The following is a 17,250-nucleotide window of genomic DNA, read 5'->3' as shown; positions in this document are numbered from 1 at the left end:
CCAACACAATATAACAACTGTTTCTGCCCGGTTTCGAACCGGGGACCTTTCGCGTGTGAGGCAAACGTGATAACCACTACACTACAGAAACAGATACCTACAGTTGATTTTTCTGTAATGAAACTGCTCCGAACTGGCTATTCCATGGGCCTCTGGCTTTAGATTTCTTTCATGCAACCTGCCCGACATCCCTAGCTGAACGCTCGTACATGCCATGCAAGACCAGATGTTTGGTATTAGCTCAGACTGGGCAGGGCTGAAGCATGAGACTCTAGCAAAGAATTATCCAATACTGCAAAGAAAAAATTGATGTTGGTTTTGAAACGCAAACTTCAAAACAACGTGAAAAGAGTACCAAGAAAAGGGCTCGTCCGGGATTTGAACCCGGGACCTCTCGCACCCAAAGCGAGAATCATACCCCTAGACCGACGAGCCCTCAAAATCCTCTTACCTCTCAAAAGCTAATACCGGCTCTAAGCCCGCAATGAAGATCATGCTGGTATCTTTATGATGCTTGGTCTGTGAATACGCATGAAAGTCAGTCTCAACTTACCCTTTCTCAAACGATAGCACTATCATTTACAAGTGTCTCCTTTTATTCCGTCCCAGCTTTGGACACGTCTTACAGGAAGTCAGCCCTTATTTATATATTTCTGCAGTGGCTGAAGCTTAATGAGAAAGAGTAACAAGTTGTTCATAACAACATAAGAAACACATTGTGCATTTTCTCTCAAATACTCCTTCACTTTGTGCCAAAAGAAATACCAAGGTGAATACCTAGGCCACAGATTCAAGCTAAAGATCTTCCTGCTGAATGCAAGGCGCAATAAAAACTGCATATCGCTGGACTAAAGCATTCCTTGCATAGCCTCTAACATCATAACATAACTGAGCTGCTAGCAGCAAGCTAACCAATACCTTTCTGAAATGAGAATGACATGTGCTTATCTGCTCAATCAGTGCTCAATTTAGCTCGATCAGGCGAGATTTAGAAAAGGTGGAAAGGGTCCAAGTGGATGCCCCTTCCTTTTTAGGGTAGGTCCTGCTCACTATCATAGGATTGCTTGTAAAAGTGGCCAGGGTCAGAGGAAAAGCTGCCAACACTTCTTAGCGTTCTCTATAGATGCAGCCATTTTCTGTGACTGTAATTTCGGCCTTTTCCCAGAAGTCTCTATTCTGCCTATGCAAATTAACAAAAGCAGTGCTTATTCCTCACTTGCTCAAATGTCCTTCCTGTCCAGAAAGCTCTGATTAAGCATGCTTATTTTCTTTTTCTGGGATATTTTAAATTGTTTCGCTGTCCAGTCTGTGGCAGTAGAAAGCTGCTTATGATGCCAGGTTTTGATGAATCCCCAAGGTACAAGTACAGAGGAATATATCAGTCTCTAGGATATGGAACTTTTAGCTAACACATCACAATATGTGATGCTTGCCAAGAAAACACTACATTCTGGAGCGCTGATGATCAGAACATTCTGCTCCTGAAGGATAGAAAAGACAGCTTGATTGAAATAAAGTCTGTTTATATTGACGCTCTCTCTCTCCCTATATATACATACATGCGTACACACACACACACAGGTATGTCATGCATTTCTTCAGATTTGTTTCAACCATTTACCATTTATTGGAGAATCCCTACTTTTCAAGTGACTGCAAATGAAGTCATCTCTGGCACTTTTTGTGCAAAGTAAGAGACACACATGACACCTTTTTATAAAAGTCATCGGTTTCTTTGTTACTGTGTACTTTCAAAGCATGGGGCTTTCACACGTCAGGTAAACCTGATTACCACTACACAACAAAAGCAGATGCAGCTTTCTTATCTATGTCGTGATAGAACAGTTGTGAATTGAGTAGAAGAAGGGCCCTGATGTGATACTTATTACATGCAGCCTGTAAGATAGTCAAACATGCAGGCTAGGAAGGAAGATGCAAATATCAATGTATTAGAAAAACACCTAAAGGCGAGTGATATGCTTTCATTCATGCATGGCTAGGAAAAATCGCCATACTGTTGCAAACATTCTTACACCACCAACTGGAAATAAATGATTCTGACATTAAACGTAAAGGTGACAATGCATTTGTATCATCACCTTGAGAAAGATCATCTTGGAATTGAGCCGAGGGCCTCTACACTCAAAGCCAGAAACACTCCACTAAAATAAGATTCCTGTTGGTGCCAACAATTCTCCATGTTAATGCTTGTTCTAGGTGAGCAGTGAACCGATTGCAGGGCTCTTTTGAAAGCAAGGTCTGAGAACCAACAGATACATCCACACGCCGATTACTTTAGTGTTTTGAGAGAATTCCCTTTCTTGGAACGAGATTGCATGAAATAATCTTCAGGGCTTGGACAATTCCATGGCAAAACGGCACCTATCAACATTGTAGCCAACACAATATAACAACTGTTTCTGCCCGGTTTCGAACCGGGGACCTTTCGCGTGTGAGGCAAACGTGATAACCACTACACTACAGAAACAGATACCTACAGTTGATTTTTCTGTAATGAAACTGCTCCGAACTGGCTATTCCATGGGCCTCTGGCTTTAGATTTCTTTCATGCAACCTGCCCGACATCCCTAGCTGAACGCTCGTACATGCCATGCAAGACCAGATGTTTGGTATTAGCTCAGACTGGGCAGGGCTGAAGCATGAGACTCTAGCAAAGAATTATCCAATACTGCAAAGAAAAAATTGATGTTGGTTTTGAAACGCAAACTTCAAAACAACGTGAAAAGAGTACCAAGAAAAGGGCTCGTCCGGGATTTGAACCCGGGACCTCTCGCACCCAAAGCGAGAATCATACCCCTAGACCAACGAGCCCTCAAAATCCTCTTACCTCTCAAAAGCTAATACCGGCTCTAAGCCCGCAATGAAGATCATGCTGGTATCTTTATGATGCTTGGTCTGTGAATACGCATGAAAGTCAGTCTCAACTTACCCTTTCTCAAACGATAGCACTATCATTTACAAGTGTCTCCTTTTATTCCGTCCCAGCTTTGGACACGTCTTACAGGAAGTCAGCCCTTATTTATATATTTCTGCAGTGGCTGAAGCTTAATGAGAAAGAGTAACAAGTTGTTCATAACAACATAAGAAACACATTGTGCATTTTCTCTCAAATACTCCTTCACTTTGTGCCAAAAGAAATACCAAGGTGAATACCTAGGCCACAGATTCAAGCTAAAGATCTTCCTGCTGAATGCAAGGCGCAATAAAAACTGCATATCGCTGGACTAAAGCATTCCTTGCATAGCCTCTAACATCATAACATAACTGAGCTGCTAGCAGCAAGCTAACCAATACCTTTCTGAAATGAGAATGACATGTGCTTATCTGCTCAATCAGTGCTCAATCAGGCTCGATCAGGCGAGATTTAGAAAAGGTGGAAAGGGTCCAAGTGGATGCCCCTTCCTTTTTAGGGTGGGTCCTGCTCACTATCATAGGATTGCTTGTAAAAGTGGCCAGGGTCAGAGGAAAAGCTGCCAACACTTCTTAGCGTTCTCTATAGATGCAGCCATTTTCTGTGACTGTAATTTCGGCCTTTTCCCAGAAGTCTCTATTCTGCCTATGCAAATTAACAAAAGCAGTGCTTATTCCTCACTTGCTCAAATGTCCTTCCTGTCCAGAAAGCTCTGATTAAGCATGCTTATTTTCTTTTTCTGGGATATTTTAAATTGTTTCGCTGTCCAGTCTGTGGCAGTAGAAAGCTGCTTATGATGCCAGGTTTTGATGAATCCCCAAGGTACAAGTACAGAGGAATATATCAGTCTCTAGGATATGGAACTTTTAGCTAACACATCACAATATGTGATGCTTGCCAAGAAAACACTACATTCTGGAGCGCTGATGATCAGAACATTCTGCTCCTGAAGGATAGAAAAGACAGCTTGATTGAAATAAAGTCTGTTTATATTGACGCTCTCTCTCTCCCTATATATACATACATGCGTACACACACACACACAGGTATGTCATGCATTTCTTCAGATTTGTTTCAACCATTTACCATTTATTGGAGAATCCCTACTTTTCAAGTGACTGCAAATGAAGTCATCTCTGGCACTTTTTGTGCAAAGTAAGAGACACACATGACACCTTTTTATAAAAGTCATCGGTTTCTTTGTTACTGTGTACTTTCAAAGCATGGGGCTTTCACACGTCAGGTAAACCTGATTACCACTACACAACAAAAGCAGATGCAGCTTTCTTATCTATGTCGTGATAGAACAGTTGTGAATTGAGTACAAGAAGGGCCCTGATGTGATACTTATTACATGCAGCCTGTAAGATAGTCAAACATGCAGGCTAGGAAGGAAGATGCAAATATCAATGTATTAGAAAAACACCTAAAGGCGAGTGATATGCTTTCATTCATGCATGGCTAGGAAAAATCGCCATACTGTTGCAAACATTCTTACACCACCAACTGGAAATAAATGATTCTGACATTAAACGTAAAGGTGACAATGCATTTGTATCATCACCTTGAGAAGGATCATCTTGGAATTGAGCCGAGGGCCTCTGCACTCAAAGCCAGAAACACTCCACTAAAATAAGATTCCTGTTGGTGCCAACAATTCTCCATGTTAATGCTTGTTCTAGGTGAGCAGTGAACCGATTGCAGGGCTCTTTTGAAAGCAAGGTCTGAGAACCAACAGATACATCCACACGCCGATTACTTTAGTGTTTTGAGAGAATTCCCTTTCTTGGAACGAGATTGCATGAAATAATCTTCAGGGCTTGGACAATTCCATGGCAAAACGGCACCTATCAACATTGTAGCCAACACAATATAACAACTGTTTCTGCCCGGTTTCAAACCGGGGACCTTTCGCGTGTGAGGCAAACGTGATAACCACTACACTACAGAAACAGATACCTACAGTTGATTTTTCTGTAATGAAACTGCTCCGAACTGGCTATTCCATGGGCCTCTGGCTTTAGATTTCTTTCATGCAACCTGCCCGACATCCCTAGCTGAACGCTCGTACATGCCATGCAAGACCAGATGTTTGGTATTAGCTCAGACTGGGCAGGGCTGAAGCATGAGACTCTAGCAAAGAATTATCCACTACTGCAAAGAAAAAATTGATGTTGGTTTTGAAACGCAAACTTCAAAACAACTTGAAAAGAGTACCAAGAAAAGGGCTCGTCCGGGATTTGAACCCGGGACCTCTCGCACCCAAAGCGAGAATCATACCCCTAGACCAACGAGCCCTCAAAATCCTCTTACCTCTCAAAAGCTAATACCGGCTCTAAGCCCGCAATGAAGATCATGCTGGTATCTTTATGATGCTTGGTCTGTGAATACGCATGAAAGTCAGTCTCAACTTACCCTTTCTCAAACGATAGCACTATCATTTACAAGTGTCTCCTTTTATTCCGTCCCAGCTTTGGACACGTCTTACAGGAAGTCAGCCCTTATTTATATATTTCTGCAGTGGCTGAAGCTTAATGAGAAAGAGTAACAAGTTGTTCATAACAACATAAGAAACACATTGTGCATTTTCTCTCAAATACTCCTTCACTTTGTGCCAAAAGAAATACCAAGGTGAATACCTAGGCCACAGATTCAAGCTAAAGATCTTCCTGCTGAATGCAAGGCGCAATAAAAACTGCATATCGCTGGACTAAAGCATTCCTTGCATAGCCTCTAACATCATAACATAACTGAGCTGCTAGCAGCAAGCTAACCAATACCTTTCTGAAATGAGAATGACATGTGCTTATCTGCTCAATCAGTGCTCAATTTAGCTCGATCAGGCGAGATTTAGAAAAGGTGGAAAGGGTCCAAGTGGATGCCCCTTCCTTTTTAGGGTAGGTCCTGCTCACTATCATAGGATTGCTTGTAAAAGTGGCCAGGGTCAGAGGAAAAGCTGCCAACACTTCTTAGCGTTCTCTATAGATGCAGCCATTTTCTGTGACTGTAATTTCGGCCTTTTCCCAGAAGTCTCTATTCTGCCTATGCAAATTAACAAAAGCAGTGCTTATTCCTCACTTGCTCAAATGTCCTTCCTGTCCAGAAAGCTCTGATTAAGCATGCTTATTTTCTTTTTCTGGGATATTTTAAATTGTTTCGCTGTCCAGTCTGTGGCAGTAGAAAGCTGCTTATGATGCCAGGTTTTGATGAATCCCCAAGGTACAAGTACAGAGGAATATATCAGTCTCTAGGATATGGAACTTTTAGCTAACACATCACAATATGTGATGCTTGCCAAGAAAACACTACATTCTGGAGCGCTGATGATCAGAACATTCTGCTCCTGAAGGATAGAAAAGACAGCTTGATTGAAATAAAGTCTGTTTATATTGACGCTCTCTCTCTCCCTATATATACATACATGCGTACACACACACACACAGGTATGTCATGCATTTCTTCAGATTTGTTTCAACCATTTACCATTTATTGGAGAATCCCTACTTTTCAAGTGACTGCAAATGAAGTCATCTCTGGCACTTTTTGTGCAAAGTAAGAGACACACATGACACCTTTTTATAAAAGTCATCGGTTTCTTTGTTACTGTGTACTTTCAAAGCATGGGGCTTTCACACGTCAGGTAAACCTGATTACCACTACACAACAAAAGCAGATGCAGCTTTCTTATCTATGTCGTGATAGAACAGTTGTGAATTGAGTAGAAGAAGGGCCCTGATGTGATACTTATTACATGCAGCCTGTAAGATAGTCAAACATGCAGGCTAGGAAGGAAGATGCAAATATCAATGTATTAGAAAAACACCTAAAGGCGAGTGATATGCTTTCATTCATGCATGGCTAGGAAAAATCGCCATACTGTTGCAAACATTCTTACACCACCAACTGGAAATAAATGATTCTGACATTAAACGTAAAGGTGACAATGCATTTGTATCATCACCTTGAGAAAGATCATCTTGGAATTGAGCCGAGGGCCTCTACACTCAAAGCCAGAAACACTCCACTAAAATAAGATTCCTGTTGGTGCCAACAATTCTCCATGTTAATGCTTGTTCTAGGTGAGCAGTGAACCGATTGCAGGGCTCTTTTGAAAGCAAGGTCTGAGAACCAACAGATACATCCACACGCCGATTACTTTAGTGTTTTGAGAGAATTCCCTTTCTTGGAACGAGATTGCATGAAATAATCTTCAGGGCTTGGACAATTCCATGGCAAAACGGCACCTATCAACATTGTAGCCAACACAATATAACAACTGTTTCTGCCCGGTTTCGAACCGGGGACCTTTCGCGTGTGAGGCAAACGTGATAACCACTACACTACAGAAACAGATACCTACAGTTGATTTTTCTGTAATGAAACTGCTCCGAACTGGCTATTCCATGGGCCTCTGGCTTTAGATTTCTTTCATGCAACCTGCCCGACATCCCTAGCTGAACGCTCGTACATGCCATGCAAGACCAGATGTTTGGTATTAGCTCAGACTGGGCAGGGCTGAAGCATGAGACTCTAGCAAAGAATTATCCAATACTGCAAAGAAAAAATTGATGTTGGTTTTGAAACGCAAACTTCAAAACAACGTGAAAAGAGTACCAAGAAAAGGGCTCGTCCGGGATTTGAACCCGGGACCTCTCGCACCCAAAGCGAGAATCATACCCCTAGACCAACGAGCCCTCAAAATCCTCTTACCTCTCAAAAGCTAATACCGGCTCTAAGCCCGCAATGAAGATCATGCTGGTATCTTTATGATGCTTGGTCTGTGAATACGCATGAAAGTCAGTCTCAACTTACCCTTTCTCAAACGATAGCACTATCATTTACAAGTGTCTCCTTTTATTCCGTCCCAGCTTTGGACACGTCTTACAGGAAGTCAGCCCTTATTTATATATTTCTGCAGTGGCTGAAGCTTAATGAGAAAGAGTAACAAGTTGTTCATAACAACATAAGAAACACATTGTGCATTTTCTCTCAAATACTCCTTCACTTTGTGCCAAAAGAAATACCAAGGTGAATACCTAGGCCACAGATTCAAGCTAAAGATCTTCCTGCTGAATGCAAGGCGCAATAAAAACTGCATATCGCTGGACTAAAGCATTCCTTGCATAGCCTCTAACATCATAACATAACTGAGCTGCTAGCAGCAAGCTAACCAATACCTTTCTGAAATGAGAATGACATGTGCTTATCTGCTCAATCAGTGCTCAATCAGGCTCGATCAGGCGAGATTTAGAAAAGGTGGAAAGGGTCCAAGTGGATGCCCCTTCCTTTTTAGGGTGGGTCCTGCTGACTATCATAGGATTGCTTGTAAAAGTGGCCAGGGTCAGAGGAAAAGCTGCCAACACTTCTTAGCGTTCTCTATAGATGCAGCCATTTTCTGTGACTGTAATTTCGGCCTTTTCCCAGAAGTCTCTATTCTGCCTATGCAAATTAACAAAAGCAGTGCTTATTCCTCACTTGCTCAAATGTCCTTCCTGTCCAGAAAGCTCTGATTAAGCATGCTTATTTTCTTTTTCTGGGATATTTTAAATTGTTTCGCTGTCCAGTCTGTGGCAGTAGAAAGCTGCTTATGATGCCAGGTTTTGATGAATCCCCAAGGTACAAGTACAGAGGAATATATCAGTCTCTAGGATATGGAACTTTTAGCTAACACATCACAATATGTGATGCTTGCCAAGAAAACACTACATTCTGGAGCGCTGATGATCAGAACATTCTGCTCCTGAAGGATAGAAAAGACAGCTTGATTGAAATAAAGTCTGTTTATATTGACGCTCTCTCTCTCCCTATATATACATACATGCGTACACACACACACACAGGTATGTCATGCATTTCTTCAGATTTGTTTCAACCATTTACCATTTATTGGAGAATCCCTACTTTTCAAGTGACTGCAAATGAAGTCATCTCTGGCACTTTTTGTGCAAAGTAAGAGACACACATGACACCTTTTTATAAAAGTCATCGGTTTCTTTGTTACTGTGTACTTTCAAAGCATGGGGCTTTCACACGTCAGGTAAACCTGATTACCACTACACAACAAAAGCAGATGCAGCTTTCTTATCTATGTCGTGATAGAACAGTTGTGAATTGAGTAGAAGAAGGGCCCTGATGTGATACTTATTACATGCAGCCTGTAAGATAGTCAAACATGCAGGCTAGGAAGGAAGATGCAAATATCAATGTATTAGAAAAACACCTAAAGGCGAGTGATATGCTTTCATTCATGCATGGCTAGGAAAAATCGCCATACTGTTGCAAACATTCTTACACCACCAACTGGAAATAAATGATTCTGACATTAAACGTAAAGGTGACAATGCATTTGTATCATCACCTTGAGAAGGATCATCTTGGAATTGAGCCGAGGGCCTCTGCACTCAAAGCCAGAAACACTCCACTAAAATAAGATTCCTGTTGGTGCCAACAATTCTCCATGTTAATGCTTGTTCTAGGTGAGCAGTGAACCGATTGCAGGGCTCTTTTGAAAGCAAGGTCTGAGAACCAACAGATACATCCACACGCCGATTACTTTAGTGTTTTGAGAGAATTCCCTTTCTTGGAACGAGATTGCATGAAATAATCTTCAGGGCTTGGACAATTCCATGGCAAAACAGCACCTATCAACATTGTAGCCAACACAATATAACAACTGTTTCTGCCCGGTTTCAAACCGGGGACCTTTCGCGTGTGAGGCAAACGTGATAACCACTACACTACAGAAACAGATACCTACAGTTGATTTTTCTGTAATGAAACTGCTCCGAACTGGCTATTCCATGGGCCTCTGGCTTTAGATTTCTTTCATGCAACCTGCCCGACATCCCTAGCTGAACGCTCGTACATGCCATGCAAGACCAGATGTTTGGTATTAGCTCAGACTGGGCAGGGCTGAAGCATGAGACTCTAGCAAAGAATTATCCACTACTGCAAAGAAAAAATTGATGTTGGTTTTGAAACGCAAACTTCAAAACAACTTGAAAAGAGTACCAAGAAAAGGGCTCGTCCGGGATTTGAACCCGGGACCTCTCGCACCCAAAGTGAGAATCATACCCCTAGACCAACGAGCCCTCAAAATCCTCTTACCTCTCAAAAGCTAATACCGGCTCTAAGCCCGCAATGAAGATCATGCTGGTATCTTTATGATGCTTGGTCTGTGAATACGCATGAAAGTCAGTCTCAACTTACCCTTTCTCAAACGATAGCACTATCATTTACAAGTGTCTCCTTTTATTCCGTCCCAGCTTTGGACACGTCTTACAGGAAGTCAGCCCTTATTTATATATTTCTGCAGTGGCTGAAGCTTAATGAGAAAGAGTAACAAGTTGTTCATAACAACATAAGAAACACATTGTGCATTTTCTCTCAAATACTCCTTCACTTTGTGCCAAAAGAAATACCAAGGTGAATACCTAGGCCACAGATTCAAGCTAAAGATCTTCCTGCTGAATGCAAGGCGCAATAAAAACTGCATATCGCTGGACTAAAGCATTCCTTGCATAGCCTCTAACATCATAACATAACTGAGCTGCTAGCAGCAAGCTAACCAATACCTTTCTGAAATGAGAATGACATGTGCTTATCTGCTCAATCAGTGCTCAATCAGGCTCGATCAGGCGAGATTTAGAAAAGGTGGAAAGGGTCCAAGTGGATGCCCCTTCCTTTTTAGGGTGGGTCCTGCTCACTATCATAGGATTGCTTGTAAAAGTGGCCAGGGTCAGAGGAAAAGCTGCCAACACTTCTTAGCGTTCTCTATAGATGCAGCCATTTTCTGTGACTGTAATTTCGGCCTTTTCCCAGAAGTCTCTATTCTGCCTATGCAAATTAACAAAAGCAGTGCTTATTCCTCACTTGCTCAAATGTCCTTCCTGTCCAGAAAGCTCTGATTAAGCATGCTTATTTTCTTTTTCTGGGATATTTTAAATTGTTTCGCTGTCCAGTCTGTGGCAGTAGAAAGCTGCTTATGATGCCAGGTTTTGATGAATCCCCAAGGTACAAGTACAGAGGAATATATCAGTCTCTAGGATATGGAACTTTTAGCTAACACATCACAATATGTGATGCTTGCCAAGAAAACACTACATTCTGGAGCGCTGATGATCAGAACATTCTGCTCCTGAAGGATAGAAAAGACAGCTTGATTGAAATAAAGTCTGTTTATATTGACGCTCTCTCTCTCCCTATATATACATACATGCGTACACACACACACACAGGTATGTCATGCATTTCTTCAGATTTGTTTCAACCATTTACCATTTATTGGAGAATCCCTACTTTTCAAGTGACTGCAAATGAAGTCATCTCTGGCACTTTTTGTGCAAAGTAAGAGACACACATGACACCTTTTTATAAAAGTCATCGGTTTCTTTGTTACTGTGTACTTTCAAAGCATGGGGCTTTCACACGTCAGGTAAACCTGATTACCACTACACAACAAAAGCAGATGCAGCTTTCTTATCTATGTCGTGATAGAACAGTTGTGAATTGAGTACAAGAAGGGCCCTGATGTGATACTTATTACATGCAGCCTGTAAGATAGTCAAACATGCAGGCTAGGAAGGAAGATGCAAATATCAATGTATTAGAAAAACACCTAAAGGCGAGTGATATGCTTTCATTCATGCATGGCTAGGAAAAATCGCCATACTGTTGCAAACATTCTTACACCACCAACTGGAAATAAATGATTCTGACATTAAACGTAAAGGTGACAATGCATTTGTATCATCACCTTGAGAAGGATCATCTTGGAATTGAGCCGAGGGCCTCTGCACTCAAAGCCAGAAACACTCCACTAAAATAAGATTCCTGTTGGTGCCAACAATTCTCCATGTTAATGCTTGTTCTAGGTGAGCAGTGAACCGATTGCAGGGCTCTTTTGAAAGCAAGGTCTGAGAACCAACAGATACATCCACACGCCGATTACTTTAGTGTTTTGAGAGAATTCCCTTTCTTGGAACGAGATTGCATGAAATAATCTTCAGGGCTTGGACAATTCCATGGCAAAACGGCACCTATCAACATTGTAGCCAACACAATATAACAACTGTTTCTGCCCGGTTTCAAACCGGGGACCTTTCGCGTGTGAGGCAAACGTGATAACCACTACACTACAGAAACAGATACCTACAGTTGATTTTTCTGTAATGAAACTGCTCCGAACTGGCTATTCCATGGGCCTCTGGCTTTAGATTTCTTTCATGCAACCTGCCCGACATCCCTAGCTGAACGCTCGTACATGCCATGCAAGACCAGATGTTTGGTATTAGCTCAGACTGGGCAGGGCTGAAGCATGAGACTCTAGCAAAGAATTATCCACTACTGCAAAGAAAAAATTGATGTTGGTTTTGAAACGCAAACTTCAAAACAACTTGAAAAGAGTACCAAGAAAAGGGCTCGTCCGGGATTTGAACCCGGGACCTCTCGCACCCAAAGCGAGAATCATACCCCTAGACCAACGAGCCCTCAAAATCCTCTTACCTCTCAAAAGCTAATACCGGCTCTAAGCCCGCAATGAAGATCATGCTGGTATCTTTATGATGCTTGGTCTGTGAATACGCATGAAAGTCAGTCTCAACTTACCCTTTCTCAAACGATAGCACTATCATTTACAAGTGTCTCCTTTTATTCCGTCCCAGCTTTGGACACGTCTTACAGGAAGTCAGCCCTTATTTATATATTTCTGCAGTGGCTGAAGCTTAATGAGAAAGAGTAACAAGTTGTTCATAACAACATAAGAAACACATTGTGCATTTTCTCTCAAATACTCCTTCACTTTGTGCCAAAAGAAATACCAAGGTGAATACCTAGGCCACAGATTCAAGCTAAAGATCTTTCTGCTGAATGCAAGGCGCAATAAAAACTGCATATCGCTGGACTAAAGCATTCCTTGCATAGCCTCTAACATCATAACATAACTGAGCTGCTAGCAGCAAGCTAACCAATACCTTTCTGAAATGAGAATGACATGTGCTTATCTGCTCAATCAGTGCTCAATCAGTGCTCGATCAGGCGAGATTTAGAAAAGGTGGAAAGGGTCCAAGTGGATGCCCCTTCCTTTTTAGGGTGGGTCCTGCTCACTATCATAGGATTGCTTGTAAAAGTGGCCAGGGTCAGAGGAAAAGCTGCCAACACTTCTTAGCGTTCTCTATAGATGCAGCCATTTTCTGTGACTGTAATTTCGGCCTTTTCCCAGAAGTCTCTATTCTGCCTATGCAAATTAACAAAAGCAGTGCTTATTCCTCACTTGCTCAAATGTCCTTCCTGTCCAGAAAGCTCTGATTAAGCATGCTTATTTTCTTTTTCTGGGATATTTTAAATTGTTTCGCTGTCCAGTCTGTGGCAGTAGAAAGCTGCTTATGATGCCAGGTTTTGATGAATCCCCAAGGTACAAGTACAGAGGAATATATCAGTCTCTAGGATATGGAACTTTTAGCTAACACATCACAATATGTGATGCTTGCCAAGAAAACACTACATTCTGGAGCGCTGATGATCAGAACATTCTGCTCCTGAAGGATAGAAAAGACAGCTTGATTGAAATAAAGTCTGTTTATATTGACGCTCTCTCTCTCCCTATATATACATACATGCGTACACACACACACACAGGTATGTCATGCATTTCTTCAGATTTGTTTCAACCATTTACCATTTATTGGAGAATCCCTACTTTTCAAGTGACTGCAAATGAAGTCATCTCTGGCACTTTTTGTGCAAAGTAAGAGACACACATGACACCTTTTTATAAAAGTCATCGGTTTCTTTGTTACTGTGTACTTTCAAAGCATGGGGCTTTCACACGTCAGGTAAACCTGATTACCACTACACAACAAAAGCAGATGCAGCTTTCTTATCTATGTCGTGATAGAACAGTTGTGAATTGAGTAGAAGAAGGGCCCTGATGTGATACTTATTACATGCAGCCTGTAAGATAGTCAAACATGCAGGCTAGGAAGGAAGATGCAAATATCAATGTATTAGAAAAACACCTAAAGGCGAGTGATATGCTTTCATTCATGCATGGCTAGGAAAAATCGCCATACTGTTGCAAACATTCTTACACCACCAACTGGAAATAAATGATTCTGACATTAAACGTAAAGGTGACAATGCATTTGTATCATCACCTTGAGAAGGATCATCTTGGAATTGAGCCGAGGGCCTCTACACTCAAAGCCAGAAACACTCCACTAAAATAAGATTCCTGTTGGTGCCAACAATTCTCCATGTTAATGCTTGTTCTAGGTGAGCAGTGAACCGATTGCAGGGCTCTTTTGAAAGCAAGGTCTGAGAACCAACAGATACATCCACACGCCGATTACTTTAGTGTTTTGAGAGAATTCCCTTTCTTGGAACGAGATTGCATGAAATAATCTTCAGGGCTTGGACAATTCCATGGCAAAACGGCACCTATCAACATTGTAGCCAACACAATATAACAACTGTTTCTGCCCGGTTTCGAACCGGGGACCTTTCGCGTGTGAGGCAAACGTGATAACCACTACACTACAGAAACAGATACCTACAGTTGATTTTTCTGTAATGAAACTGCTCCGAACTGGCTATTCCATGGGCCTCTGGCTTTAGATTTCTTTCATGCAACCTGCCCGACATCCCTAGCTGAACGCTCGTACATGCCATGCAAGACCAGATGTTTGGTATTAGCTCAGACTGGGCAGGGCTGAAGCATGAGACTCTAGCAAAGAATTATCCAATACTGCAAAGAAAAAATTGATGTTGGTTTTGAAACGCAAACTTCAAAACAACGTGAAAAGAGTACCAAGAAAAGGGCTCGTCCGGGATTTGAACCCGGGACCTCTCGCACCCAAAGCGAGAATCATACCCCTAGACCAACGAGCCCTCAAAATCCTCTTACCTCTCAAAAGCTAATACCGGCTCTAAGCCCGCAATGAAGATCATGCTGGTATCTTTATGATGCTTGGTCTGTGAATACGCATGAAAGTCAGTCTCAACTTACCCTTTCTCAAACGATAGCACTATCATTTACAAGTGTCTCCTTTTATTCCGTCCCAGCTTTGGACACGTCTTACAGGAAGTCAGCCCTTATTTATATATTTCTGCAGTGGCTGAAGCTTAATGAGAAAGAGTAACAAGTTGTTCATAACAACATAAGAAACACATTGTGCATTTTCTCTCAAATACTCCTTCACTTTGTGCCAAAAGAAATACCAAGGTGAATACCTAGGCCACAGATTCAAGCTAAAGATCTTCCTGCTGAATGCAAGGCGCAATAAAAACTGCATATCGCTGGACTAAAGCATTCCTTGCATAGCCTCTAACATCATAACATAACTGAGCTGCTAGCAGCAAGCTAACCAATACCTTTCTGAAATGAGAATGACATGTGCTTATCTGCTCAATCAGTGCTCAATCAGGCTCGATCAGGCGAGATTTAGAAAAGGTGGAAAGGGTCCAAGTGGATGCCCCTTCCTTTTTAGGGTGGGTCCTGCTCACTATCATAGGATTGCTTGTAAAAGTGGCCAGGGTCAGAGGAAAAGCTGCCAACACTTCTTAGCGTTCTCTATAGATGCAGCCATTTTCTGTGACTGTAATTTCGGCCTTTTCCCAGAAGTCTCTATTCTGCCTATGCAAATTAACAAAAGCAGTGCTTATTCCTCACTTGCTCAAATGTCCTTCCTGTCCAGAAAGCTCTGATTAAGCATGCTTATTTTCTTTTTCTGGGATATTTTAAATTGTTTCGCTGTCCAGTCTGTGGCAGTAGAAAGCTGCTTATGATGCCAGGTTTTGATGAATCCCCAAGGTACAAGTACAGAGGAATATATCAGTCTCTAGGATATGGAACTTTTAGCTAACACATCACAATATGTGATGCTTGCCAAGAAAACACTACATTCTGGAGCGCTGATGATCAGAACATTCTGCTCCTGAAGGATAGAAAAGACAGCTTGATTGAAATAAAGTCTGTTTATATTGACGCTCTCTCTCTCCCTATATATACATACATGCGTACACACACACACACAGGTATGTCATGCATTTCTTCAGATTTGTTTCAACCATTTACCATTTATTGGAGAATCCCTACTTTTCAAGTGACTGCAAATGAAGTCATCTCTGGCACTTTTTGTGCAAAGTAAGAGACACACATGACACCTTTTTATAAAAGTCATCGGTTTCTTTGTTACTGTGTACTTTCAAAGCATGGGGCTTTCACACGTCAGGTAAACCTGATTACCACTACACAACAAAAGCAGATGCAGCTTTCTTATCTATGTCGTGATAGAACAGTTGTGAATTGAGTACAAGAAGGGCCCTGATGTGATACTTATTACATGCAGCCTGTAAGATAGTCAAACATGCAGGCTAGGAAGGAAGATGCAAATATCAATGTATTAGAAAAACACCTAAAGGCGAGTGATATGCTTTCATTCATGCATGGCTAGGAAAAATCGCCATACTGTTGCAAACATTCTTACACCACCAACTGGAAATAAATGATTCTGACATTAAACGTAAAGGTGACAATGCATTTGTATCATCACCTTGAGAAGGATCATCTTGGAATTGAGCCGAGGGCCTCTGCACTCAAAGCCAGAAACACTCCACTAAAATAAGATTCCTGTTGGTGCCAACAATTCTCCATGTTAATGCTTGTTCTAGGTGAGCAGTGAACCGATTGCAGGGCTCTTTTGAAAGCAAGGTCTGAGAACCAACAGATACATCCACACGCCGATTACTTTAGTGTTTTGAGAGAATTCCCTTTCTTGGAACGAGATTGCATGAAATAATCTTCAGGGCTTGGACAATTCCATGGCAAAACGGCACCTATCAACATTGTAGCCAACACAATATAACAACTGTTTCTGCCCGGTTTCAAACCGGGGACCTTTCGCGTGTGAGGCAAACGTGATAACCACTACACTACAGAAACAGATACCTACAGTTGATTTTTCTGTAATGAAACTGCTCCGAACTGGCTATTCCATGGGCCTCTGGCTTTAGATTTCTTTCATGCAACCTGCCCGACATCCCTAGCTGAACGCTCGTACATGCCATGCAAGACCAGATGTTTGGTATTAGCTCAGACTGGGCAGGGCTGAAGCATGAGACTCTAGCAAAGAATTATCCACTACTGCAAAGAAAAAATTGATGTTGGATTTGAAACGCAAACTTCAAAACAACTTGAAAAGAGTACCAAGAAAAGGGCTCGTCCGGGATTTGAACCCGGGACCTCTCGCACCCAAAGCGAGAATCATACCCCTAGACCAACGAGTACTCAAAATCCTCTTACCTCTCAAAAGCTAATACCG

The 17,250-nt window shown here is 41.8% G+C and overlaps 9 non-coding genes across 9 annotated transcripts; all 9 read right to left on the bottom strand.

The window, feature by feature from the left end:
• Nucleotides 1–18: 18 nt before the first annotated feature.
• On the bottom strand, nucleotides 19–91 carry TRNAV-CAC (transfer RNA valine (anticodon CAC)). The gene has a single exon. It is a non-coding gene; the product is annotated as a tRNA-Val (tRNA).
• Nucleotides 92–2,415: 2,324 nt separating this feature from the next.
• Nucleotides 2,416–2,488, bottom strand: TRNAV-CAC (transfer RNA valine (anticodon CAC)). The gene has a single exon. It is a non-coding gene; the product is annotated as a tRNA-Val (tRNA).
• Nucleotides 2,489–2,760: 272 nt separating this feature from the next.
• Nucleotides 2,761–2,832, bottom strand: TRNAP-UGG (transfer RNA proline (anticodon UGG)). Its single transcript has one exon. It is a non-coding gene; the product is annotated as a tRNA-Pro (tRNA).
• Nucleotides 2,833–5,157: 2,325 nt separating this feature from the next.
• On the bottom strand, nucleotides 5,158–5,229 carry TRNAP-UGG (transfer RNA proline (anticodon UGG)). The gene has a single exon. It is a non-coding gene; the product is annotated as a tRNA-Pro (tRNA).
• A 1,980-nt stretch (nucleotides 5,230–7,209) lies between these two features.
• Nucleotides 7,210–7,282, bottom strand: TRNAV-CAC (transfer RNA valine (anticodon CAC)). The gene has a single exon. It is a non-coding gene; the product is annotated as a tRNA-Val (tRNA).
• Nucleotides 7,283–7,554: 272 nt separating this feature from the next.
• TRNAP-UGG (transfer RNA proline (anticodon UGG)) lies at nucleotides 7,555–7,626 on the bottom strand. The gene has a single exon. It is a non-coding gene; the product is annotated as a tRNA-Pro (tRNA).
• A 4,722-nt stretch (nucleotides 7,627–12,348) lies between these two features.
• On the bottom strand, nucleotides 12,349–12,420 carry TRNAP-UGG (transfer RNA proline (anticodon UGG)). Its single transcript has one exon. It is a non-coding gene; the product is annotated as a tRNA-Pro (tRNA).
• Nucleotides 12,421–14,401: 1,981 nt separating this feature from the next.
• TRNAV-CAC (transfer RNA valine (anticodon CAC)) lies at nucleotides 14,402–14,474 on the bottom strand. Its single transcript has one exon. It is a non-coding gene; the product is annotated as a tRNA-Val (tRNA).
• A 272-nt stretch (nucleotides 14,475–14,746) lies between these two features.
• TRNAP-UGG (transfer RNA proline (anticodon UGG)) lies at nucleotides 14,747–14,818 on the bottom strand. The gene has a single exon. It is a non-coding gene; the product is annotated as a tRNA-Pro (tRNA).
• Between the last annotated feature and the right edge of the window lie 2,432 nt (nucleotides 14,819–17,250).

Source organism: Triturus cristatus, chromosome 8 (assembly GCF_964204655.1).
Source record: "Triturus cristatus chromosome 8, aTriCri1.1, whole genome shotgun sequence".
Classification (NCBI taxonomy): Eukaryota; Metazoa; Chordata; class Amphibia; order Caudata; family Salamandridae; genus Triturus; species Triturus cristatus.
The sequence above is the reverse complement of the archived record's forward strand: the minus strand, read 5'-3'. Positions and strand labels throughout refer to the sequence as shown.